Source organism: Diceros bicornis, chromosome 10, assembly GCF_020826845.1.
Source record: "Diceros bicornis minor isolate mBicDic1 chromosome 10, mDicBic1.mat.cur, whole genome shotgun sequence".
NCBI classification, from domain to species: Eukaryota; Metazoa; Chordata; class Mammalia; order Perissodactyla; family Rhinocerotidae; genus Diceros; species Diceros bicornis.
In genome coordinates this window covers 26278302-26304643 of record NC_080749.1, presented here as the reverse complement: position 1 = coordinate 26304643, position 26342 = coordinate 26278302, and positions in this window count along the sequence as shown.

Here is a 26342-nt window from a genome sequence, read left to right as displayed (position 1 = left end):
GGTTATTTTTCTTTTGTGTTTTCTTTCCTCACTTTACTCATTTGAAGTTTTGATATATGGAAATAGATTTTTCCACTGCTATGTAGAGAAAAAAATGACTCTATTTATGCATTCTTAATTATGACTGATGTTATCTTCTTTCTTCTAGTCTTGATATCTGAGTAAATGAAAAATATTTTTTTCTCTTAATTTCTGGAAAACAGGTAAGACAGTTGAAAGCAAAAATTATAACATTGTTCTGTAAGGATTATAATATATGTAATAAATATATCTGGCAACGAGAATATTTAGTATTTGGAGGTAGGGAGGTTAGATGGACCTATAAAGTTGCAAAATTTCTGCATTTCATCTGAACTAGTAAAATATTAACTCTAAGCAAGTTGTGAAAGCTTAAGTATATATTGTATCCCTAGAACCGCCTCTCTCTCTCTCTCTTTTTCTCTCTCTCACACACACATACACACACACACCCACACACACACAAAAGCAAAATGGTATAGTTTAAAAAATAGACAAAATAGAATTTAAAAAAATTCATACAATCCAAAAGAAAGCAGGTTTTGAGGAACACAGGGAGAAAATACTGAGGAAACAAACAGAAAACACAAATAATAAGATGGTAGACCTAAATGCAACTATATTCATATTTATATTAAATGTTAATACATTAAACATTCCAATTAAAATAGATAGAATGGATAAAACAGCAAGACCCATCTGTGTGCTACCTACAAGTGATGCATTTTAAATGTGAAGACATAGAGAGGTTGAAATTAAATTGTTAGAAAAGATATATCAAAGAACAATAATCAAAAGAAGGCTGATGTGGCTACATAAATATCAGACAAATAGACTTCAGCACAGAGTCTTACCAAACATAAAAGGGAGCATTTCATAATGATAAAGTCAGTTAAGCAGGAGCACATATCAGTCACAAATGTGTTTGTGCCTAACAATAGAGTTTCAAAATACATGAAGCAAAATTGGCAAAATTAAAGGTAGAAATAGACAGCAATCATAGATGAAGATTTTAATGTCCCTTTCTCATTAATTGATAGAAAACCTAAAAAAAATCACCTAACAGTTGCATAATTCACATTCACAAAGATAAGCCATATACTGATCCATAAAAAAACTTAATGCATTTTTTTAAATTTTATTTACTTATTTTTTCCCCCAAAGCCCCAGTAGATAGTTGTATGTCATAGCTGCACATCCTTCTAGTTGCTGTACGTGGGACGCGGCCTCAGCGTGGCTGGAGAAGCAGTGCGTCAGTGCGCGCCCGGGATCCAAACCTGGGCTGCCAGCAGTGGAGCATGTGCACCTAACCACCAAGCCATGGGACCGGCCCAAAAATCTTAATGCATTTAAAAGACTAGTCATGCAGAATATATTCTCTGACTACAATGGAAAGAAATTAAAACCAATAATAATAGGATTATCTATGAGTACCCCAATATTTGGCAATTAATCAACATGATTCTAATGATCTAATGATCAAAGAAGAAATTAAAAGGGAAATTAGAAAATATATTAAATAAAAAAAGTCATAATTTGAGTGAGCCCTGATGGCCTAGTCGTCAAAGTTCGGCACTCTCACTGCTTCAGCAGCCCAGGTTCCTTTCCCAGTTGTGGAACTACACCACCCATCTGTCAGTTGCCATGATGTGGTGGCAGCTCACATAGAAGAATGAGAAGGACTTACAACTAGGATATACAACCACGCACTGGGGCTTTGGGGAAGAAAAAAAAAGAGGAAGATTGGCAACAAATGTTAGCTCAGGGCAAATCTTTCCCCGCAAAAAAAAATCATAATTTGATAGAAGTAGGTAAAGTGATGCTTAGAGGGAAATAAAGAGCTTTAAATGCTTGTATTAGAAAAGAAAAAAGTATAAAATTAATAATCTAAATTCTCCCTTAAGACTCTAGAAAAAGGATAGCAAAGTAAAATCAGAATAAGCAGAAGGAATGACAGAAGAACAGAAATCAACAAAATTGAAAACATGCAATAGAGAATATTAACAAAGCCAACAAATGGTTCTATGAAAAGATCAATAAAATTGATAAACTCCTAACTAAACTAATGAAAATAAAAATAGAAGGAATATAAATTTTCAGCATCAGGAATGAAAGATGAGTTATCATTGGAGACTTATAAATCTTTGTTGTCCAACATGGTTGGCCCTAACCATATGTGACTGTTTAAATTTAAAGTAATTAAAATTAAATAATGTTAAAAATTCAGTTTTCAGTCACACTAGCCTCATTTCAAGTCCTCAGGAGATACATATGGCTAGTGGCTACCATATTGAGCAGTGCAGATCCAGAACATTTCCATCATCACAGAAAGTTTTATTGGACAGCATTGCCCATTGAAAGGAAAATAAGAGAGTTTTATAAATGAGTTTATACCAACAAATTTGAGAACTTAGGGGAAATGGACAAATTCCTTGAATAAAACAATTTACCCAAGCTGACACAAGATGAAACAAAATCTGAATAGCCTTATATCTATTAAAGATGTTAAATTTGTTATCTCAAAACTTCCCACAAAAAAAACTCCAAGCCAAATTACTTAATTGGTTAATTTTATCAAACATTTAAGGGAGACAACACAATCTTAGACAAACTCTTTCAGAAAACAGAGAAAGAAGGAAACATCCCAACTCATTTATGAGGCCAGCATAACCCTAATACCAAGACCTGGCAGAGACATTGAAAAAAAATATAGGCAAATTGCCCTTATGAACATAGATGTAAAAATTCTTCAATATACAAAATGGATAATATATTTTAATAACAAAAGGTTTATCCCAGGTATGCAAGGTTGGTTTAATATGTGAAAAATCATGCAATACAATTCAGTCTATTTTTATTTATTTATTTATTTATTTAATATTTTGAGGAAGATCAGCCATGAACTAACATCCATGCTAATCCTCCTCTTTTTGCTGAGGAAGACCGGCCCTGAGCTAATATCTATTGCCAATCCTCCTCCTTTTTTTCCCCCAAAGCCCCAGCAGATAGTTGTATGTCATAGTTTCACATCCTTCTAGTTGCTGTATGTGTGACGCGGCCTCAGCATGGCCGGAGAATTGGTGTGCGGATGCGCGCCCTGGATCTGAACCCGGGCCACCAGTAGCGGAGCGCGTGCACTTAACCGCTAAGCCACGGGGCCGGCCCCAATTCAGTCTATTAAGATTAAAACAAAAAACAAAGTATGAACATTTCAAAGGTGCAGAAAAACAATTTGACAAAATTTAACCTATGATGATAAATAACTCAGCAAACTAGGAATAGAACTTTTTCCTCCTAGTGAAGCCAGGAACTTGAGGGGTATTATAGATATTTATTAAGAACATGATTGCCTTTTGACTTTGTTCCCGACACAGACATAGATGAATCTTGTCAATTTGCTGTTTTCTTGTTTAACTTGAGGGTAACTCAGAGGTGTTGAGGATTTGTGAGCTCGTTTTACAGAAGAAAGAGAAGGGCTTTGGGAAGGTTGTGATCACCAGATGGCCCTCAGCGGCTGTTGAAGCCCAAAAGTCAGATTGCTGAGGGGCTTATCAGGAGTGTGCCCTTTGTTTCTCTGAAACTCCTTTTGCCAAGCCCCTTAGCTCTGTAAAACTCTGTTTCCTGCTCTTGTGAAGGTGGATTTGAGCGAACCCATGTTCCCACCTTCTTGTTTGGGCCACTTTGAATAAAACTTTTCTTCATCTCGAAGCACCAATGTCTCAGTTTTTGACCTACTGTGCATCGGGCACACGCATTTGAGATTAAGAGTTTTGGTATCATTAAGATCATAAGAACTATTTAAAACCATCTAATTAATCCCTGTACATCCTATATGTCCTTCCATTCTTTTCTCCACATTGCCACCAGATAAATCTTTCTAAAATATTGCTTTTTATTTAAGTTATTATAAAGGTTTTTAGTGGTTCCTCATTTCCTACAGATCAGGTTATTATTTTTCACTAAAGCTAAGTGCCTAATAGCGTTTATTGCTTCATTTATTTATTTACTGATTCATTCATTCATTCAAACAATTATTGAGTTTCCCAACCTTGATTAATCCATCTGTGAGGTAGTCTTTGCTTTTCTATTGCACTACTGGAGAAAAAAAGAAATCATACAACGTGAAATCATACAAAAAGCAATCATGCAATTAGGACGGTTCTGTATTTTTATTTTCCAACTTCAAAGAAATACTTCAATGTTTCCTGACTCAGCTGTCATTTGTGTTCTCTGCAAAGGCTATTTCTAACCTCGTTCTTTGTAAATCCTTGACTGTGCCACCTCCTCCTTAATTGTCAGCGTATGACCTCATCTACTCTTCCCAAGAAAAAAATAGAAGCCAAACAGTGAGAGCTTCTACAATTTAGCATTATCTAAAACAATAAAGATGTCTACAATTTATTGTTCCCTTCCTTTTCTGTCATTCCTTCTTAAAGAAGTGTCTTTCTATGCTTTGACTTATCTCTAAGAACTTCACTCTGTCGCCATTCTCATTTCCCCTGGACGTCTAAACTATCATGTCACTTTCTGAATCCCTCAATGATTCCTTATTACTCTTCAGATCATTTCTAAACTTTTTAGCATAGTTGATGAGCTTGCCTGGCTTTTTCTCTCCTCTCTCACAATCTATGTTTTTGTCAACTCAGACTTCCCTTAGTTCCCTGATTATGCTGTGTCCTTTCTCAATTTTGGACCTTTTTCACATTCTGTTCCTCTTTATAAAGCACTCTTTTCCCCCCACTCTGACTGGTAAATTTCTACTTAGCGTGTAGGTTTCAACTTAGATATAATGTACTTCAGGAAATCTTCCAAAACACTGCCGATATTTTTTTCTCACTAAACTCTGTATTTTACCTGTTATAATACATACCATTTGGTATTGTAATTACTTATTTACTCATCTTTATCCATTGAGTCTGCAAATGCCATTAGTACAGATACCTTATGGATAAAGTGGAATAAATGAACAGTGAATGGTTAAAGAAGCCAGGCACCGTGCTAGGCATCTGGATAACGAGAAGAAAGGCTGAATCTCTACTCTCAATGACTTAACAGTCTAGTGGAGGAGACATAATTTAAACTAACAATGATAATATTAATATATTAAGTACTATAATATGGAATCTGGCCCCAGTTCCCTTTCATTTTCATTTCCAACCGCTTACATTTTTTAAACCTCTATACCCATCAGATATTTCCACTAATTATTATTTAAACATATCTTATGGCTTTTTCTTGCCATGTTTGGCTTATGTCTTTGAATCTTTCCAGAAATTATTAACACTTCAACAATAATAAATAACATTCATAAAATTTGCCCAAGCTACTCTAGACGATGGTATTCTCTCCTTCCTCTGAACTTCAATAGCACTTCTAGTACTACCATCCACTTGATAATCATGTATAAAGGCTTGGTTAATTATTTATATATAATTATATCCCCTTTAAGATTTAGAGCTCTTGGGAGACAGAGATATTATATAACTGTGTATATATATTAAAACTCTTGAAAGGCCCATCAAGGAGTAGAAAAAAATCTTGTTCATAGAAGTTTCATGGTAATTGATTTTTTAAAAAATTATGAGCTATGCTATTAGTCTTGCCTATTTTCATCCACTTGATCCTTTGGATTCATTATCTATTCTCAAGATTTGCTTTGCAAGATATAGATCCCATTTATCCTGAACAGTTAAAGACTAGTGTTTTATTTATATTATTGACTAGCTTTACATGTCCCAAGAATTGTGGCTGGTGCTTTATACATATTTTGCCATTTAATCCTTTCAATAGTGCCAGGAGGCAGGTACAACTGACAACTCTATTCTGCCTCTGAAAAAAATAGGTTCCAAATAGGTTCAGTTACTTTTTTAAGATCATGCAACTAATAAGTGTAAGTCATAGGGTAAGTCTCAACTCTGATTCTATCTTCATCACCACCATATTCTAGTTATGGATAATGCACATAGCTTTCCAGATCCTTGCGCATCATGATGATGAGCAAGTATCACTAGATAATTCCATAGACTCAAGAAAATTGTACAGGCGCTATGATACACCTTAAAAAAATCTTACAAATGTAACAAAGTATACTTTTCGGACAAGTAGTTGCTTACCAAGAATCAGAATGTATTTGGTGCTTTGCTAACACTATCTTATTTTTTATTCCCAAAAGATATGTAAGGTTAATATTCCTATGATCACTTTATGGATGAGAAACCTGACACTTAGAAAGGTCAGATGCACTCTTCAGGGTAGCTCACGTAGCTAGTAAGTAGCAGACTACGGATGTGAACCGATCTGTTTGTCGTCAAATATTATGCTTTTAACTACCACACTACACTCTCTTGTTTACCCCTTGTTTTTGTGCTTCTGAGTTTAATATCGCTTTATCATTGAGTTAGAGTGCAGAATATCAATGTGCTCAGAGTTCTGTTATGTAAATTTACTGGTTGGGTTCTAGATAACTGGCTTAACAGTATTCTATCTTTCTCTTTCTGCTATGTGTAAAAACCACCTGAGATATTATGATTTTATCAAATTTAAAGACATTTTATAAGTAAAAATATTAACATATTTTAGTCCTTTATTAAGCATATGTGGTCAAGTGCAGGCCTTCCTGGCACATCTATCTTGTTTAGAATTAGTGAGTGGCATATTTACATTGAACTCATTTTGTACTTTTACTCATGTCTCTATTGTAACTCTCATTCAAAATTTTCAGATTCTTTCTTGCAAAGTCTATATTCTATAATCTAGACAGAAATATGGGCCCAGGTGGGATACCTAAAATCATTACATTTTTGTCACATTCTTTCTCATGTAATAGGTAAAACTAATAAAAAGACATACTAATGTAAGTTAAAAGCCAGCTGCATTATTTCAACCCAGCAATTGAATTCTATCAGTCAAGGTACCCTTTGCTCTCAGAAAAGAAAACTAGAAGGTTCTTTATGGATGAAAATAAGGCTTAGGATAAATTAAAGTAAAAAGCTTCATCCATAGAAGAAATGTACTTCCAAAATTGGAGAATATTAACTAGGAAAAGCAAACACTATTTGATAAGACCTGTCTAGACATTGGTATCTTGAGTGTGAATATTGAATAATAAAATTGAAATGAGTAACATTATGATAAGATCAGGTAAATTCATGAAAATATAAATCAGCAAGAGAGAACAAAAATGATGTAGCACTGTCATTTTAAGGACTGAATACAGATATAAGTTGGGTCTTTATTTGGCAAACTTTCTAATCAGCTGACCACTTTATAATGCCTGCAATGAAAAATCACTGTTCCTTTTGAGTCTAATATTATTGTGGATTTTAGAAACTACCTTCATCACTTTGCATTCTTAATAAAATGTACTTTTTTACTATTAGAAAATACAAAATGCTTATCAAAATTTAGAAAATTTGGAATGTACAAAAAGACAATAAATTTCAGCGGGTAGCAGTTATCCTCAGAGTGAATCTTTTTTAATACTTTTATTTCTGGGACTTTAAGCAAGCTGATATTAAGTGTTCTCCATCCTAAATTAAACTATAATCAAAAATTATTTCTTACTTTGTATGCTGATTGTTTCTGGTAAGCTTTTTATTTATTTGCTTAGTTTTTAACAGTCTATTAATATATGTGTTGGATTCTGATTGCAGAGAGAAATATTAGGGACAAAGAAAGACCTATTAAAAACCACAAAGTGTGCGAGAATACTAATTTTCATCCCATGTAGGCTGTCTTCTACATTTACATGAAACCAAACAACTGGCCATATTGAAGCTGGAAGGTTTGTACTAATTTCATCACAGCCGGGCCTCCTGGGGCTATGTGGTCACTTTGGGGAAAGGCAACATAGTTCAGGGCCCATGTGTATGTCTCTCTTACAATCCATTCACAGTTTGGAAAAGTAACATGAGGCATTAAAAGGTGACACAGATTCGCAATGTCTCTTTTGTAAAATTCTGAAATTAACCACCATCATGGTTTTCCTTCGTTTAAAAGGATTTACACGTGCTTACTTGGGTCTTTGCTGCTGAACTCTGTGGAGCACACATCTACTAGTAGTGGAAGAGATAGGGACCCAAGGTCTATAAGCTTGCATCCACAGAAGAAGAGTGAATTGCCAATGAAAACTATAATTTTCAATTGGTAGAGTGTCTGGTTTGACTTGAGGCCTTAACTTTATCTTCACCAAAATTTTTTGAAACAATCTATTCTAGTATCCCTCTCCTCCAAAAATCAATGCTACTCAAAATGTGGTACTTGAATTATCAGCATGGGCCCCACTTGGGAGCTTGTCAGAAATGCAGAATCTCAGGCACCATCCCAGACTTTCTGAATGAGAACCTACATTTTAGCAAGTTCCCCAGGTAATTTGCTCTATATTAACTTAAGCCCAAATAAATCAGATCTCAACTTACATTGTCTCCTTGAGGAAATCTTCAGCAACATCCCTGACTGGGTCCAATGCCCTTATTAATTCTCTCATAGCACTAGGTTTCTCTCATTAATGGTTCTTAACATTGCAATTTTTTATTTATCAATTTATCATTTAATTGTCTCTCCAGTAGACTATCAGCCCAGGGTGAAACTTGCTTTTGGTCATCATGGTATACCTGGCAGCCAGTATTACATATGGTGTGTATGTGTGTGTGTGTGTGTGTGTGTGTGTGTGTGTGTGTGTGTCTGTATATCTCCTTTATCCATTCATCCATCTATGGGCACTTAGGTTATTTCAAGGTCTTGGCTATTGTGCATAATGCTGCAACGAGCATAGTGGTGCATATATCTTTTCAAATTATTGTTTTCAAGTTTTATGGATAAATACCCAGAAGCGAAATAGCTGGATCATGTGGTAGTTTTATTTTTAATTTGTTTGAGGAATCTCCATAGTTTTCCATAGTAGCTGCACCAATTTAAATTCCTACCAGCAGTGTATGAGGGTTCCCTTTTCTCCACATCCTTCAAACACTTGTTATTTCTTGTAATTTAAATAATAGCCATTCTGACAGGCATGTGGTGATATCTTGTGGTTTTGTTTTGCATTTCCCTCATAATTAGTGATGTTGGACATCTTTTTATGTGCTTATTGGCCATCTGTATATATTCTTTGGAAAAATGTCTGTTCAGATCTTCTGCCCATTTTTTAATCGGGTTGTTTTTTTGTTTTTTTTTTTTTCAGTTGAACTCATACAACTATATAGTATTCATACAACAATACAATTGTATAGTTTGGATATTAACCCCTTATTGGATATATGATTTGCAAATTTCTTCTCCCAATTGTTAGGTTGTCTTTTCATTTTGTTGATGGTTTCCTTTGCTGTGCAGATGCTTTTTGGTTTGTTGTGGTCCCATTTGTTTCTTTTTTCTTTTTTTTCCTTTGCCTGAGGAGACATATTCAAAAAGATATTGCTAAGACCAATGTCAAAGAGCATACTGCCTATGTTCTCTTCTAGGAGTTTTATGGTTTCAGGTCTTACATTTAAGTCTTTAACCCATTTTGAGTTAATTTTTGTGTATGGTGTGAGATAATGGTCTATTTTCATTCTTTCGCATGTGGCTGTCCAGTTTTCCCAATAGCGTTTATTGAAGAGACTTTCCTTTCTCCATTCTATGTTCTTGGCTCCTTTGTTGAAAATTAGCTGTCCATAAATGTATGGGTTTATTTCTGAGCTCTCGATTCTGTTCCATTGATCTGTGTGTCTGTTTTTGTACCAGTACCATGCTGTTTGGGTTACTATAGCTTTGTAGTATATTTTGAAATCAGGGAATGTGATAGCTCCAGCTTTGTTCTTTTTTTCAGGATTGCTTTTCAGGATCTTTTGTTATCCCTTATCAATTCTAGGATTCTTTGTTCTGTTTCCATAAAAAATATTGTTGGGGGGCCGGCCCGGTGGCGCAAGCGGTTAAGTGCGCGCGCTCCGCTGCGGCGGCCCGGGGTTCGCTGGTTCGGATCCCGGGCGCGCACCGACGCACTGCTTGGTAAGCCATGCTGTGGCGGCGTCCCATATAAAGTGGAGGAAGATAGGCACAGATGTTAGCCCAGGGCCGTCTTCCTCAGCAAAAAAAGAGGAGGATTGGCGGATGTTAGCTCAGGGCTGATCTCCTCACAAAAAAAAAAAAAAAAAAAAAAAAAAAAAAAAAATATTGTTGGGATTTTAATAGGTATTGCATCAAATCTGTAGATTGCTATAGATAATATGGACATTTTAACTGTGTTAATTCTTCCAAGCCATGAGCATGGACCATCTCTCCATGCCTTTGTGTCTTCAGTTTCTTTCAACAGTATTTTATAGTTTTCAGTGTACAAGTCTTTTACCTTTACTTGTGATTGCAAGTGGAATTGGTATTCTTGATTTCTCTTTCTGCTAGTTTGTTGTTAGTGTATAAAAATGCAATTGATATTTATATGTTGATTTTGTACCCTACAACTTCACTGTATTTTAGTTTATTGTTTTGAATAGTTTTCTGGTGGAATCGTTAGTGTTTTCTCTATATAAAAGCATGTCGTCTGTAAATAGTGACAATTTTACAACACCTTTTCCGATTTGGATACTTTTTGTTTCTTTTTCTTGCCTAATTGCTCTGGCTAGAACTTCCAATACAATGTTGAATAAGAGTGGTGAGAATGGGCATCCTTGTCTTATTCTTGTTTTTAGGGGAATAGCTTTCAGTTTCTTCACCATTGAGTATAATGTTAGCTGTGAATTTGTCATATGTGGCCTTTATTTGAAATGTTTTCCTTCTATACTCATTTTATTGATAGTTTTTATCATAAATGAATGCTGAATCTTTTCAAATGCTTTCTCTGCATCTATTGAGATGATCATGTAATTTTTGTTTTTCATTTTGTTCATTTGGTGTATCATGTTGATTGATTTGCAGATGTTGAATCACCCTTGCATCTCCGGGATAAATGATCCTTTTAATATATTCTTATATATATATTGCTAATATTTTGTTGAGGATTTTTGCATCTATTTTCATCAGCAATATTGGCCTATAATTTCCTTTTTTGTGTTGCCTTCGTCTAGTTTTGTTATCAGGGTAATGTTGGCCTTGTAAAATGAATTAGGAAGTGTCTTCTCCTCTTAATTTTTTTGGAAGAGTTTGAGAAGGATAGGTATTAATTTTTCTTTGAATGTTTAGTAGAATTCACCTGGGAAGCCATCTGGTCCTGGACTTTTGTTTTTTGGAAGGTTTTTGATTAGTGTTTTAGTATCCTTACAAGTGATTGGTCTATTCAAATTTTCTATTTCTTCTTGATTCACTTTTGGAAGATTGTACAATTCTAATAATTTATCCATTTCTTCTAGGTTATTCAATTTGTTGGCATATAGCTTTTCATAGTATTCTTTTATAATCCTTTGTATTTCTGTGGTGTCCATTGTAATCTCTCCTCTAGTGGCGGTGAACTCTCTCAGCTTTTATTTGTCTGGCAAAGCCTTTACTTCTTCATCATATCTGTTGATGGTTTTATTATCATGTGTCTTGGAGAAGGGTTTTTGTGTTTAGATAATTGAGTGTTCTATCAGCTTCATGGATTTGTATATCTAGTTCCTTCTCCATGTTTAGGAAGTTCTCAGCTATTATCTCTTTAAATAAGCTCCCTACTCCCTTCTCTCTTTCAACTCCTTTCTAATGGAGTTGGATAATTCTTGTAGAATTTCTACATCTTTTAAGTCTTAGTTCTGTCTCCTCTTCTACCTGCATCACTTCTAGGCTTCTATCTTTTGTGCTCACTAATTCTCTCTTCCATATGATCTGCTCTATTTTCAATGCTTTCTAATGCATTCTTCATCTCATTTGTTGAGTTCTTCAGTTCCAGAATTTGTGTTTGGTTCTTTTTTAGAGTTTCAATCTCTTTAGTAAAGTGTTCCTTCTGTTCATTGATTTTATTCTTGAGCTCATTGAAGTGCCTTTCTGAGTTTTCTCATAGCTTGTTGAGTTTTCTCATGACAGCTATTTTGAATTCTTTGAGAGTTATACCACAATCTTTCATGACTGTATGTTTGGTTTCTAGAGAATTGCTTTCTTTTTGTAATGCCATGGTGCTATAGTTTTTTGTGGTGCTTTATGAGTTATTCCTCTGCCAGCACATTTGTTGTAGCAAATATGTTTTTTATTTAGGTATAGTTTTTTGGTTTTGATTCAAACTTTTTAACTGCTTGGGGATTAGAAACCTTTCTTTTGTTTTTCAGTAGGTGGCATTATAGCACTAGTTTTTTTTCTCTTACTTGAGTTTCCCTGCCTATATTTCAGGATCTGCACATCTCACCCTCCACCACATCTATTTAGGATATGGCCAGTACTCTCATCATCACTACCTGTGCTTCTGGGGGTCACTGATGCCTTGCTGTTGCTGCAGTTGCTGGCTTTCCTGCCAGGGGCACAGGGTTGGCTGATACCTCAACTGCATCCAGGATCACCTGAGTCAGAGGTTCTGCTACTGTGGTGGAGGAAGAGAGAGGGTGGGGAGGGAGCCAGGTATATAGGGCATTGTCTCAGCTGTTGACTGTTACCTTATGGTCAAAGGTATCACTGCATTTGGGATGTAGGAGTCCTGTGTACACCCACCTTTGTATGTAGCAATATGTAGATCTTTCTAGCCTCCTAGTGTGTTGTGCAACATAGTCTTTGTTGGGTTATGGATGTTTTACTTAGTGTAGATTGAAGGAGAGAGAACAAAGGATCCTCTCATGCCTCCGTGATGATGTTTTCTCTCCTATCTTTCTGTTTATATATTCTTTTTGATAAGGCATTGTCAGAGCTTCCTTTACCTTTTGTTTTTGCTTTTTTTTACTTTTTTTTTTATTGTGGTAACATATACATACATCAAATTTCCCTTTTTAACTATTTTTAAGTGTCCAATTCAGTGGCGTTAAATACATTCACATTGTTTTGCTATCATCACCACCATCCACCTTTAGAATTTTTCAACTCTCCCAATTGAAACTCCATACAAATTAAACAGTAAATCCCCACTCCTTCCCCAGCCCCTGGCAACCACCATCCTACTTTGTCTCTATGAATTTGGCCACTCTAGGTACCTCATGTAAGTGGAATCACAATATTTTTCTTTTTGTGCCTGGCTTATTTCACTTAGCATTATATCTTTAAGGTTCATCCATGTTGGAGCATATGTCAAAATTTCCTTCCTTTTTAAGGCTGAATAATATTCCATTTTATGTATACATCACATTTTGTTTATCCATTCATCTGGTATTTACATTTGGGTTGCTTCCACCTTTTGGTTATTTTGAACGATACTGCTATGAAAATGCGTGCACAAATATATGTTAAAATTTCTGCTTTCAGTTATTTTGGGTACATACGCAGAAGTAGAATTGCTGGATCATATGGTAATTCTATGTTTAACTTTTTAAGGAACCGCCATACTGTTTTCCATAGTGACTGTGCCATTTTGCATTCCTTCCAGCAATGCACAAGTGGTCTAATTTCTCCACATCCTCATCAACACTTGTTATATACTGTTTATTTGTTTTTAATTTCCTTTTTTAACAATAGCCGTCCTAAAGTGTATGAAGTGATATCTCACTGTGGTTTTGGTTTGCATTTTCCTAATGATTAGTGATGTTAAACATCATTTCATTTGATTGCTGGCAATTTGTATATTTTCTGTGGAAAAATGTCTATGCAAGTTCTTTGCCCATTTTTTTAATTGGGTTATTTTGTTTTATTGTTGTAGAAGTCTTTATAAATTATGGATATTAATCCCTTATCAGACATATAATTTTCAAACATATTTATATATATATTTTCCCATTCTATGCATTGCCTTTTCACTCTAATGTACAAAAGTCCTTTGTACATAGTTTTGATGAAATCCAGTTTATCTATTTTTTCTTTTGTTACCTGTGTTGTTGATATCATATTCTTCCTTTACTTCTTTGAGCATTTTTTTTAGTTCTTTGAACATATTTATAATTGTTGCTTTGAAGTCTTTGTCTGCTGATTCCCACATCTTAGCTCTCTGAAAGGCAATTTCTGTTACTGCTTTTTTTCTTGTATATGGGTCACAAGTTCCTGTTCCTTTGCATGTGTCATGATTTTTTGTTGAAAACTGGGAATTTTAGATAATATATTTAGCAATTCCAGATACTGTTCCACCCTGCCCGTCACTGTGGAGCTTGGTAGTTTTATTTTTTTTTTTTCATGTTTAATTTTTTCTTGCCTGCACTGGACTATTTCAGTGAAGTCTATTTTCCCCACAGTGTGCAGTCTCTGATACCCTTATAGGGTATAGCCTTGGGCATGAGCACAGTCATCCTGAGAGGACAGTAGCTTTAAAAGGGCTCTCTTTGATTGTCTATTTACCTGATCTTTCTATTAAGCTGTGTGCCTCTGTTGGGATCACACTCAGCAGTTAGCATGCCCTAATTGTCAACTGATTGTTCTACTGTTTATTTTTTTTAAATGCACTTGGGCATAAATTGCTCCACAGTCTTATTCAATAAAATTTTGGCCACTTTTCAGAAGTAGACTTTGAACTTTGTTCCAACTCCAGGAGAGTTCTTCTTCTCAGCCTTCTTTTTCCCTGATTCTACCTAACTTATATTTTAGTTTGTTGCTCCCATGGAGCTACCATCCTTGTCTTAATTGATTACCATGCAAAATCTCCATTATTTTTGACAGTGCCATTAGGCTTGAACTTCCCTATGCTCTGTTCCAAATAAAGTCAGTTCCCTTCGGGAGAATGACACAGCTCTTTGTTCTTCAAGCCTGCCTTCCTCCCTGGTCAGAACCTCTGCATCATTGCTCTGGAGCTGGAGATGGGGACAATACCCCACTTTTCTTGAAATGACACCTCTGCTTTACTAGCGACATTCTAGGTTGGTGTGGTTACCTGTGGTCTTTCTGGCTTGCCTCTCTTCGCATGAACCCTTTGCCCTATGGGTGATCTGGATGAGGGGAATTGGAGCCCAGTATTCTTGATCTGTTCCTGAGGTAGAACTTTCACCCTGTGAGTGTACTTCTCCTGTTTTTAATGTGATACCTCTGTCTTTTGCTGTGCCTGTTGTTCTTTAGGTAAGAATTACTCTAATTCAGTCTCTTCAGAGAATAAATCTTCAGTGTTCTGCTGCAAGGATTAGAAGAGATGATACAGGAGGCCTAAGTTTTTCTTTCAACCAGTTCTTCTATTTACATCCCCTCCCCACCTTACTCTCACTCCCACTCCTCTCAGGTCTATTAAGTGCCTCCAATTCCTGAGACTTTCCAGGATTTTGGTATCGTATACACTTGCTTCTTGCTCTCCTCCAAGGGCTTTCATGTTGCACAACTTGAGTTTCATTCATATCAAAGTTTATTTTAATAGTGCCCCCTGGAGTTGTGCAGTGCACTGTCTATGTCTTTGGAATGTAGCAGCCCTGATCATCATCCCTCTCATCTCCTTCAACCCTTGGCTTAGATATTACTTCCTTAGCACTGCAAAGGGCTAAGTCAGTCAACACTCGTTTATTGCTTCTTTACTTCTAAATTTTTGTTGATATCCTATGTCTGTTCTCTCCTTTTCTATTCCCTTTATTCTTGTGGGTTTTTGCCTTTCTTATCTTTTATTTTTTTGAGGATTTGGCAAAGCACAGAGGTGAATGGATGTATTTAATTGACATGTTTAATATAGTCAGCACCTTTTGACCTCATATGTGCCAGGCACTGTGTTGCATTTGCCTGTGTTCATTCTCACTGTGTTGAACATACAGACACTTTCCCAAAGTTATTGTTGCCTCCATTGATCTGGGGTTAATATGAGGATTTGAGAGATTGATGTTTGTCCTTTGAAGAAAAATAAATGACGTTTATCATCACTTTCCAAATAAATTTAGTCACAAATACCTCCAACCTACTAAACATGCAGAAATTGCTAGAAGTTATGAACTCCCTCTACAGAGGAGGTTTCTTTATTCATGCTACCTTACCTCTTCTAACCCAATTGCTGCTACTACTTCTATCCTATTATGTTTATCTCACATAAGCTATGTAATATATTTATATAATTTATATATATACAATCTCTCTTAAACTATATACTCATTTTCTTACTCTTCTACCTCTAGGCATGAAAAACTCCCTTACTAGAGGTATGAAATTTCTACTTGGTAGTTGTATTTTCCTCAGGCCCTTGTGGTAAATTTGGTTTCATCTTTTTCCTCAAGCATAGTTTCTCTGTGGTTGCAACTAAATATATTAAACCAGGCAAAGACTTGATATTGGTTATCTTATTATTAATAAATCTAGCATATCATCTTTACTGAAAAATCAAATGCCAAACACTAAAACAAGGTGTATAATACCACAAAATACCTGGGCTTTGCCAGTCCAATGCACTTGGCACTCTCAGCTTTCTCTCCTTATGCCAATCCATGTCCATATCTAAGCATTTTGTATGATACTCTACAAATTATAGAGAATGTTTGCACTCATTTTGTCTTTTAATATTTATAAAAACTTATCAAGACATTTGCTAGGTTGGAAGCTAAGGCTCAGAAAGGTTAAGAAACTAGTTCACACCTAAATGTGTGGTAAAAGATATCACAAGTAGGTCTATGTCTTCTACTTTGAGCACTAGAGCACATATCAAGATACCTTGTGTGCCTGGTCTCTTCTTCTATATAAATCAAAGATGCAAGTGAAAATTACTGGATTCCTTTAGTGAAGATGTTGTTGATGATTATAACGAAAATACAAGTGCCAGCCTATAATGGGTGTTTACAATGTGTCAGATACTAAGCTAAATGCTTCTACTGAATTACTGTGTTTAAACCTCACACCACCCCTATGAAATCAGTATTGTCATGATCCTCAGATAATTTGACCTGAGAAGAGAACCCCACACAAGTATGTGTTGCTTTATTTTATCTTCTTATATCCTCTTATAGATGAAACCGAGGTAGACATTTTTTCTTGTACAGTATTCCCACTAATAACTTATACCTGCAGATTATAGTCTTATTATTTAGAAAATTTTGTCAATGGATATTAAAGCCAAGTCTATCTTTTCATAACATAAATTATTCTCTTCTCCTTTGATTGTGCTTGTTAACCAGATTTTAATTTTCTATGTAATGAAAACTGTTTAAAAGTTTTGCATATTTGAATTTAAGAACTCTGAATGCCATTATAATGAAAAGTTTCTTAAGAAATCAGAACCTAAAGTTGCTAAATTACTAGAAATGATTTTATTTGGAGACTCAAATAAGAAATTTTTCATTCACTGTTCGCTAGTGAGTCGGGATGGTTGGAACTTTTTCTCTGAGTAAACCCTCAACTTGCAGATATAACATAAAATGGGAAAATTTCTTAGCACTGGTGTGGTACACTCTCAGATTTTGTTGTTGTTGTTGTTTTTTACTTTTGCTTAGCTTTTGTTTAGTTCATACATTTCAAAGCATTTGAGGTAGCATACCTCAGAGTCGTGTTCATGGTATAGATAGAGAAATGTATGAGAAAACAGCATGAAAAGCATGGCAGTAAAATGAATTTTTCAGACAGAGAATAAGAGAGTAAGAGAATATGGGAATGGAGAAGACATGCACATTCTTTTTTTTTTTTTGTGAGGAAGATCGGCCCTGACCTAACATCCATGCCAATCCTCCTCTTTTTGCTGAGGAAGACTGGCCCTGAGCTAACATCCATGCTGATCTTCCTCCACTTTATGTGCGACACCGCCGCAGCATGGCCTGACAAGCAGTGCATCAGTGCGCACCCGGGATCCGAACCCCGGGCCACCAGCAGCGGAGCATGCACACTTAACCGCTACGCCACGGGGACAGGCCCCGACATGCACACTCTTAATCTGCCTGATGCAGAGGTGATACATATCACATCCACACATGTTCCATTACTGAGAACTGGTCATGAGGCCCTCACCAGGTGAAAGGAGAGGTAGGACCTAGAGTTTCTGGTTGGGCAACTGCTTCTTAGAAATAACTCTGCAGTACAGAAGGTAGAGTGAAAATATTTTTAAACAGATAGCTGTGCACCATACAAATTAAATGTGTTTCAGCAGGTAATTGGTTTATTAAATTGCTAACTATCCATAAAATGGAAGTATATGCAACTATCAAAAACTATAGAGAGATCTATATGTGTTGAGTGTACACACACACACATATGTATATTATTTAAAAATATATATTTATACAACCTGTTATAAATCCTAGACTCAGTCCACAGAATATTTTCTCAAACTGCATAATTGGCCTATAGCTTCCACCTCATAATAGTACATCTAAATTATAGAGAATTTTGCTTTTTTCCTTTTCAAAGACTAGTAAATCCTAATGAGATATTAATATGCAAAATGACAATTATGAAGTGACAGCTTTGTCCTGTCCATTTGTTAAACAGAATTTTAAAAGAATTGCTTATTCTGGTGGCTTTTTCTTAGATTTTTTTTTTCCTATATAGGAAATTGTGTTGTTTGAAAACAGAGAGTTTTATTTGTTTCATTCTTTCTAATTTGTATGCCTTAAACTTCTTTTCTCGTCTTAATGTACTGGCTAGGACCTCCAGTACATTATTGAATATGAGTGGTAAGAGCAGTTATTCTGTTCATGTTATGACTTGTCCCTGATTTTGGGGCAAAATAATTCAGTCAGTTTGAAAAAATTCCCTCATATAACTATATTGCTAAGAATATTTTTGCTTTTGTTTTTTATCGTGAGTTTTGTTAAATGCTCTTTAGACATGTATTGAAATAATTGTACATTTTTTTTCTCTTTTAGTCTGCTGATATGGTGACCTGCATTAATTGATTTTCAAATGCTAACCCAGCCTTGTATTACTATGATAAACTTCACTTAGCTATGAAATATTTTTTCTTTTATATATTGCTAGATTTGGTTTGTTAGGAATTTTGCATCTGTATTCATAAGGAATGTTGTTCTATAGTTTTCCTTTCTTGAATGCATTTGTATGATTTTGGAATTAAGGTAATTCTGGCCTTATAAAATGAGTTAGAAATGTTTCCTTCCCTTCTCTTTTCTAGAAATGTTTGTGTGGAATTGGTACTATTTCTTCTCTAAATGTTTGGTAGAATCCCCAGTGAAGCCATCTGGGTTTAGCATTTTCCTTGTGGGAAGGTTTTAAATTATAAATTCAATTTCTTTAATAGCTATAGGAATATTCAGATTATCTATTTCTTCTTGAGTAAGCTTTGGCAGTTTGTGTCTTTCAGGGAACTTGTCTATTTCATCTATGTTGTCAGATTTAAGGGCACAGAGTTGTTCACGGTTTTCATTATTATTTTTTTAAAACTGCAAGGTCTGTAGTGATATCCTTTCTTTCGTTGCTGATATTTTTAATTTGTGGCTTTTTATGAGTTTAACAAGGTCATAGGATACAAGGTCAATTTATAAAAATCAATTGTATTTCTAAATGCCTGTAATGTACGGCTGAAAATTGAAACAAACAATACCACTTACCACCGGAACTATGAAATACTTAGGTATGAATTGAACAATATATTTGCAAGATCTGTATGCTGGAAACTCATTTTAAAAAAGCCCCCCAAAGCTCAAAATAAATTACATATATACCATATTTATGGATTAGTAGACTCAAAAGTATTAAGATGTCAGTCTACCCCAAGATTTAACATAATTTCAATTAAAATCCTAGCAGGATTTCATAGAAAATAACAAGCTGATTTTAAAATTTATATGGAAATATAAAAGATGTAGAATATCTAAAGCAATCTGGAAAAACAAGAACAAAGCATGAAGAGTCAAGCTACCAGATTTCAAGATTTACCATGACAGAACAGTGTGATACTGGAGAAATGGTAAACAGGTAGATTAATGAAACATAGGACTACAGCAATACACCCACAAATATGTAGTCAATTGATTTTTAACAAACGTGCAAAGGTAATTCAATGGAGAAAGGTTAGTTTTCTCAACAAATGGTGCTGGAACAGTTCAACATTTAATGCAAAAAAAAAAATGAAGCTTGATTCATATTTCATACTATATATGAAAACTAACTCAAAATGCAACAAAAATATAAAACTATAAAATTTCTAGAAGAAAACTTAGGAGAAATTGGCTTAGGTAAGAATTTCTTAGTTTGGCATCAAAAGCATGATTAAAAAAAGAAAACATTGAGAAATTGGACTTCATCAAAATTAAGGACTTTTGTCTTGGAAATTCTATTATTTGAAAAATACTAATAAGAGAGTGAAAAGAGAAGCTACAGACTGGGAGAAAATATTTACAAATTAAATATCTCATAATGGACTTTTATCCAGAATATATACATATATATCCCCTCTCAAACTCAATAATAAGAAAATAGACAACCTAATAAGAGTGGGCAAAAGATTGAACAGACACTTCTTCAAAGATAGCATATGATTGGCAAATAAGCACATGAAAAGATGTTCAATATCATTAGTCATTAGGAAATGCAAATTAAAACCACAATGAAGTACTATTACATACCTATGACAGTGGCTAAAAAAAAGTTAAAATAAAAAGTTGATAATAACAAGTGCTAGGCAGAAAGTCAAGTAGCTGGAAGATTCATATATTGGTGATGAGACCGCAAAGTGGTACAGCCACTTTGGAAAACAGTTTGGTAGTTTCTTATAAAGTGAAACATCATTTTACCATATGAGTCAGCAATCCCAGATTTACCCAAATGAAATGGTAACCCATATTTACACAAAACTTGTATGTGAATGTTTATAGCAACTTTATTCATAATAAACCAAAACTAGAAACAACTGAAATGTCTGTCATTTGTGAAGTGGATAGACAAACTGAAGTACATTCATACAATGGAATGCTATTCAGCAATAAAAAGGAGGGAACTACTGATAAAATAACATGGATGAATCTCAAACACATCATGCTAAGTAAAGATGCTGCAGGCTGGATGATTCCCTTTATATGACATGCCGGAAGAGGCAAAACTATTGAGACAGAAAACAGATCAGTGATTGCCAAAAATGATGGTGGAGAAATAAATTGACTGCAGAAGGGTGCAAGAAAATATTTTAGGATAGCAGTCCTGTTCTATATCTTGATGGTGGTATTGGTTATACAACTATATGCGGTGTCAAAACTCACAGAACTGTACACTAAAAAGAGGGAGTTTTCCTGTGTGTAAATTATACTATAATAAGAAAAATAGAACAAAAAAATAAATAAGAATTGCCTAAATGTTGTATCTTTCCATATGAGAACACATTGGAAATTTGAGGCCAGGACTGTAGTTTAGCACTAAGCAAAGAATTCTGAAGAAATCCATGTTAGCAGTCATAAGCAGCAGCCTAATCTCTGCAAGCCAGCTCACACTGCATTTTAGTAGGCCAAGGAAACAGGGGTGAGAGGATGAATGATGTGACACAAATTATCACCGTTCTAAATATGTCAAGCATGCGTCCTGCTGACAAGAGGGACTGTCTGGCATGGTAAGTAGCAGCATCAGTTTTTCAATCTCCAAGTACAAAAAGTGGGTGAAATATTTAGTTTTTAAATGTGCTACATAAGGAAAGAATAATTTTTTCCTCATTACTATGATTATAGTTGTTGGTTAAAAGGCGTTTTTGTATAAGCCAAATTCAAGGAGCAATTTGATTGCTAAAACTGAGAACGAAACATTATCCTATTTTGTAAAATAATGTCTCAGATAACTTATGTATTTGGAAAGGGGCCTATATCTTTTTGTAATTCCAGAGAGTTTATAAAGGTTCCAATTTCCTCTCAGGGAGAAACGTATAACCTAGAAGCACATGAATAAAATAGCACAGCTGTGTTCTTACTATGCTGCTAAGTCCAATACACGATCAATGTGAATTTTTTGATTATGGGTCATAAAGACAGCCAGCATAATGCTATTGACTACACCATGGACGATCTGATGGCTACACAAACAAGATTGCAAACAATGCCTTCTCTGGCTTAGAGATATTTATTTAAGCAAAACTAATGAGGGAAGAAACCTCCTAACAGTAATAACTTGTAATTGTTGGAATCTGGTTACCAACTTCTAATCACCATTCTCTACTGTCCTGTTTTTACTCTGAGGCAGGTTAGCAAAATTTATTTGTATATGTTTCCTATATCATAAACCTGCATACATTTGTGGAAATGTGTTCTAAATCCCAATGCTCCTAAAAAGTATAACAATCCCCACAGACTATGCAGACTAACATAAGTATTGGTGAAAATTGCTTGTCTGAATTGTTAATTGTCCATGCTTATGTTGCAAATTAAATGTGGATGTACATTGCTTCAGAGAGTAATATTCATATTTTATAGAAACAAGTCAGCCAGTATAGAAAAATCTTCATTTCCTACAGTTAGTGTTTCTCTATCTGTTGGGGACTTTGTATTCCGGTAAAATTTCAGGAGAATTTACCCAAAAAGTATCTTCTCTAGAAGACATCAAAATATACATAAGTGATTTGGGGGCACAACTAGAACTAGGTCATGTAACACCCAAAAATAAAAGAGCAAAAGAGAAAACCTTTCTATTATAAAAAGAAACAAAGCTCCAAATTGCTTGAAGAGTATGTAAATGATGACAAGAATATTAACAATAGATATTCTGTTCTGTTGAATGGATGATTAAGCTTAAATGGTAAAATGATAATAAAAATAATGATGATGAAAAGAGTTACTCTGTGTCAGGCAATATTTTAAGAACTTTCCATGACTTAGCTCATTTAAACCTCACAACAACCCTATGAGGTAGTTTCTATTATCCTCATTTTATAAATAAGGAAAAATAGGTATAGAGAGCTTAAATCATTTGCCTATCACCGTGGTATTATGTAACAAACAACCCTGGTCCCTCAGAGGTTTGATACAACAAAAATCCAAATTTTTGTGCACATCACAGTCCAGTTGGGTCATCAGTGGATGCTTCCCATGTGCTGTTTCAGGCTCCCTCCATTTTGGGCCTCTGACATCCCAAGGTACTATGAGTCGTCTGGATTCTTTGCCTCCAGAGGGCTGACAAGTGAAGAGATAGTGGAAAATTGTCGGAATGCTTTACGGGCTAAGTCAGGAAGTGGCATACTCTAATTTTGCATATCTTACGTTGTCTAGAAGCCAGATATATGGGTCCAACCTAACTGCATGCCAACTGGGAACAGTCACCTTTTTATTTGCCCAGGAAGAGGAAACAGGATTGCTGAACATTAGCTATGTATTCTTTGCCACACTCACATAGCCTGACAGTAAAACAACGGTTGAGGCTTAGTTACTCCAGCTTGGCTCCCAAGTCCAAGGCTTTAACCATAATACTGTACTACCACTCAGAAAAAAGAAAAAAAAGTGGTGAAAGAGATATGAGATTTAGTATGAATTAATATTCTATCCTTCTAGAATTTCTCTTACTGTTTATTAATATTACAAATTCAGAAATCAGTTTCTTGAATCTATTTTTAGGTCAAAGAATGGGTTAGAAGCTCAGATGCCTCAAAGCTAACCACTACTTGTAAACTGTTAACTTGCATTTGATATGGAAAATATACTCACATTTTGATAATATTCTCCTATACAACTTTGTAAAAGCCATAAAAAGATTGCTTAAAAATCACAGAATGGGGCGGGTCTGTGTTGGGGGAGTCTTTATCCATTGAATTGGATTTTATTCCTGAAATAATAGCTCCTCTTCTGTAATTAAAAAAACATATTTTTAATGATAATGCTGAGGAATACAGATCAGATACCATGTTCACATATCTGTATTCTGATTTGCATATATCATTGCCTTAGAAACTAGTGGTCTTCCAACTTCAGTCTAAGATCCAAACCAGTGATAATGTTGCATAAACCAATGACTATGCTTCATGAGAAGCACTCTATGAAGACTGATAATTCAAGTACAAAATTTCCACTCTACTCAAGTGAGCTTTCTAACAAAATTAATCTGATGCACTTTTAATTATGTACATAATCATTATAGTGTTGCATGTAATTAAGCATAAATGGCAAGCAGTTCCAATAGCTAACATTACAATAATTAGTATTGCTCTCAGAGTCAAGCCAAATTTTAAATTTTAGTTTTTCATGTTGTCAGTTCTTCATAGTTCTTCATGCTCCGTTTGAAGAATCAATATTTACCATTTCACCTGATATCATACACTGTTTAATTGTTTCCCTATCATCTCTCTGCACATTCACAAATTCTCCTGCAGAATAAATTCAATAAACCAAAGGCTAAGTTGCCCTTGTCTCTTCTATTATTTTCAACCACCAGGCTCCCAGTTAATACTCAAAACCGCATGTAAGTTCTGGTCTTTCACACCCATTTTTTCCCCATTTCCTCTCATTTCTCCTCAATTCTCCCCACCACTACCGTCATGTTGGTAACTCTTTTTCAGTATGCATTGTAGTCACCATACTCCAGGTGTTTCAAGATTGGAGAGAGCAGAGAGATGGAACCAATGATCTGTGGATTTTCTACTTTGGATTGAGACAGGGGAAAGAAGGAGTTGGGCTACAGAGATTTAAGTGGAAAAACAACACATTTAAAACACTGAGTTAATATGCCTGCTTCAAGGTACAGACCAAAACAAATTAGGTCATACTCCTACTTTCATTCTCTTTGTCCTATAGCATATTTAAGTCTTTTCTAATGAGAAACCTTTCCTGTTTCCTCTTTCTGTCCCAAACCCTTACCACATTTATCTCTATCCTCTCTGTTCCACTGACATTCTGTTAAAGGTCTTAATTGATCTTATTAGGAAACCCAGTGCATTTTTTAGGCTTCATCCAAGTATATTTCTCTAAGAATTTAACATTTATGGCTCTGCTTACTTCCGTGAACTGTTCTTCTTCCTTAGGTTTTGTGAAGTTTTCTAGGTTCTCCATCTATATATTTGATCATTTCTCAGTTTTCTTTGTTGACACCTCTTCTGCTGCTCGCCCTTCACATGTAAAAGTTCTCTGAGTTTTATTAGTATTATAAATATTCTTTTTTTTTTTTTTTTTTACTGAGGAAGATTTGCCCTGAGCTAATATCCGTTGCCAATCATCCTCTTTTTACTTGAGGAAGATTTGCCCTGAGCTAACATCTGTGCCAGTCTTCCTCTATTTTGTATGTAGGTCTCTGCCACAGCATGGCTGCTGACAAGTGGTGTAGGTCCACACCTGGGAACTGAGCCCAGGCTGCCGAAGTGGAGCACACTGAACATAACCACTAGGCCACAGGGCTGGCCCCATCTGTTATAAATATTCTTTATAAGGAATGATTCTTTCCTCTTTTGCCTCAGTTACCAACTTTACCTTTGTGACTTCCAAATCTACATCTCCGGTCCAGACTTCTCTTCTTAGATGAATTCAGATTCTCAACTCCCTCCCGGCCATTATCTTGTCCACATTTTAAACTAAGCAGTCAAAGGCAAACTTATGTTTTCCCCCAAACTTCCAGTTCACCTGTTATTCTTAATTCATTTTATCAGTACTATTAACTCAGTGTCATTATGCTTTCACCAAGTTTTTGACCATCCATTCACCTAAATATTCATAGTCCTAATTTATCCTTTGCCGTTTCTAGCCTTTTAGAGAGCTTTTCTTCCTTCACTATCTTTCACTCATCTTTCACTCTGCTATTAGGTACTTTCAAGTAATACAAGTCAGAATATATCATTTCTGTCCTCGACTAGCAATGACTCCCATCACTGAAACAGAAAATTCTACTTAGTATAAGAACTAATCCACTTCAACCTGGCCCTAAACAGTAATTCCAGCCCCATTTCCTCCCACATGGTTTAGCCACACAGGGTTATTTATCACTGTCTGTATTTCTTGTGTGCTTTCGTCTTTTTGTTTTTTCATATTGTCTGCTTTATCTAGAATGTACTCTCATAAATTTTGTCTACTGAACTCTTCTTATCTTTTAAATTTAAAATTAAATTAAACTTCTTTCACAACTATTTTTCAAATACCTACCCCCATTGCCAGTCTCTGTATGATTCCTTCTCCTTCCAGCTCATGGCCACTTGTATTTTTATTTAGCATATGTGTTTTTCTGCAATGAATTATAGCTGTTGTTTACATTGTTGTCCTTCCCACCTAACCCCACCCACTTCAATGCTCATGTTGTAATTTCTTAATTTGACTAAAGCAATTTTGCATCTGTAGAACCCCAGCAGAGTGCTTAGCACTAACTAGGTGCTCAGTCAAGCTTGAACTAAAGTAGCATATATTTTCAAGGCAATTTTGGACTGATTCCACCATAATCAAACAAGATTTGACAACTCAATTACCTAACTTGAAGATGTAAATGAACTATCTTTAGGACCTAGTTTAAGTTAATGGACTAGAAATGACACCTGAGAATGTTAC